Source organism: Zingiber officinale, chromosome 8A, assembly GCF_018446385.1.
Source record: "Zingiber officinale cultivar Zhangliang chromosome 8A, Zo_v1.1, whole genome shotgun sequence".
NCBI classification, from domain to species: domain Eukaryota; kingdom Viridiplantae; phylum Streptophyta; class Magnoliopsida; order Zingiberales; family Zingiberaceae; genus Zingiber; species Zingiber officinale.
In genome coordinates, this window is record NC_056000.1 from 121,970,209 (window position 1) to 121,972,785 (window position 2,577).

Here is a 2,577-nt window from a genome sequence, read left to right on the forward strand (position 1 = left end):
ATTAAATCAAAAAAAGAGAGAGAGAGAGAGAGAGAATGAAATAATTTCGCCATCATAGCCTTCTACCTTCTACAATTTACATTTTTTCGGAATACTTCTTAAATCTTTCTATTATTACATCTAAAGTTTATCTTCGTTTTTTTTTTCTTTTTCCTTCACTTATAAAAAAACAACTCAGAATTTATTGAATAAAAAAAATCAGAATGAGCTCCTAATAAATAAAACCATTATTATAGTGGTTAATTTATTGTTTAGTTTTGTATCGTAGATGACCGAGAGTTGAAGTGCAGTTGGATTTTGGTCATAACCATCATTCAAAATAATAGTAGTAAATGGGCAATCAATAAATAGGAGGCAGTATACTGAACCAATTAAAGTTTTCACCTACCTAACTTTCTAAAATATTTAAATCACACCTCCTATTTTTAAAATATTTTAAGCATTCGGATTATATTTATTATCAAAATAGAAAAATATTAACTATTAGATAATAAAAATTAAATATTTAATTTATTATAGATGTTGTAATTTTATTTTTTTTTAATTTTATTTATTATAATACTTCGATCTTGAATATTTTTTATTTATCAAAATTTTTAATATTTTTATTATAGAGAAATTATCATTAATTTACTTTTTTTATTATTTAATAATATTAATTTATTATTTGTATTATTATTATTGATAAATTGAGTCAAATTTTATAATGTTTAAACTTGTTTCATAGAGTAATTGTGTCAATTCTAAAATGAACTAGGTTATTAAAGTAATTGTTCAAATTTTGTTTGACTTTTTTTCATAAGATTGAATTTGGTTCTTATAAAACTCTTAATTAAAATTTATTGATTATTTGAAACCTTTACATTTTAGAATTATTTGTTGATTATTATGTTAATAATATAAACTTATTTTTCCATTTTTAAAAGTTACTTTATTTGTTTAGCATGGTGATGAGAATTTTATTAGTAAATGTTACTTACAAATATTGTTTACAAACATCGTTAGGGACGGATAACTTAATGTAATATTATATTTTTAAAACTTGAATTCATGATTAGAATTCATGCGCTTTATTAATGATAATATGTGGTATATAAATACCATTACAAGTGAAAAATAGAAAAATATATAAAATACTAGAAAACAAAAAAATATTTTCTAATAATTAAGAAACAAATAAGTGCTTCCTAATGATTATGAAACAAATAAGTATTACTAATAATAATTATTTCCTAATACGTCTTCTCAAGATGATGTCCCATAAATGACATCAATCTTGCTGCAAATAGTAAACAGTCGAGATCGAGAAAGCAACTTGGTGAGTGTATCAGTCAACTGATCCTCAATAGGAATATAGTAACTCGTAGTTCGGAGGTCTACACCAGATCAAAAACAAAGTGATAGTCAATAGTCAGATGCTTCATCCGAGAGTGAATACAGGATTAGCTAAAAGATATGTGGTACCCAAATTATCAATGAAGAGCACAACAGGCATGGTAACTGAAAGAAGCAAGTATGTCAAAAGTGACTTAATCCATTGGATCTCATATGCCGCAAAGGCAATGGCGCGATATTCATCCTTAGTCGAAGAGTGTGCAACCGTGCGTTGTTTGGTAGATTTCTAGGAAACCGGATTAGGACGTAGAAAAATAATAAATGCACTTGTAGAACACCGATCATCTTGATCTCCTGCCCAGTCCGCATAGGAGAAACCATGAAGAGTAAGAGGTGTATCCGTAAGAAGACAAATGCCAAGATCTCTAGTATTATTGAGATATCGAAGTAGACGCTTCACAACGCCCCAATACGTCTCTGAAAGAGCATGCATAAACTGTGAGAGCTTGTTGATCATAAAGAAAATATTAGGACGAGTCATACGGAGATGTTATTGAACGCGATGGAATTCCGTTCTGTTTAAATTTTCCTGTACAAAAATTGTACAAGTACAGAACTATTCCTAGCAACCCGCATGTTCAATCAGACATGTGTTTGATCAATCAAGCAAGTTCTTGACGGATCAAAACACACATTGATCGAAGTACAAGATCGCTGACCTCTTGTGTTGGTATTCAAAATCGATACAAAGAAAACTCGACTAATTACGCAATGGAATTAAAGAATTAGTTGTACCTTTCCTTTGTAGCTAAAGATCTCTTGATCTTCTGTCGTATTCCTCTCCTCTTCTTGGACGTCGTGTGGGCAACGATCTATCAAGACAAAACCATCCTTCCCTTATTCTTTATTTCCAAACCGCCGACCACCAAAGAATCTCTAGGATGGGGTGTCTACTCCTCTTCTTCCTCTTCTTCAAGTCGCCACCCACCAAGGGAGAAGGGGGCACCGACCCTAAGCAAGGAGGAGGGGGTGCCGACCCTAAGCAAGGAGGAGGGGAGGGGCGTCGGCCACAAGAAGGGAGGAGGTGAGGGGCACCGCCCACAAGGAGGAGGATGTGTGTCACCGGCCCTAGGAGGAGAGAAGAGAATTGTGGAAAAATTAGATTTTTGGGGCCACCACCTACTCCTTTTATAGACTTGCCGCCGACCCTAGGAAGGTAAGAAAAAACCAAACCAAAACCAA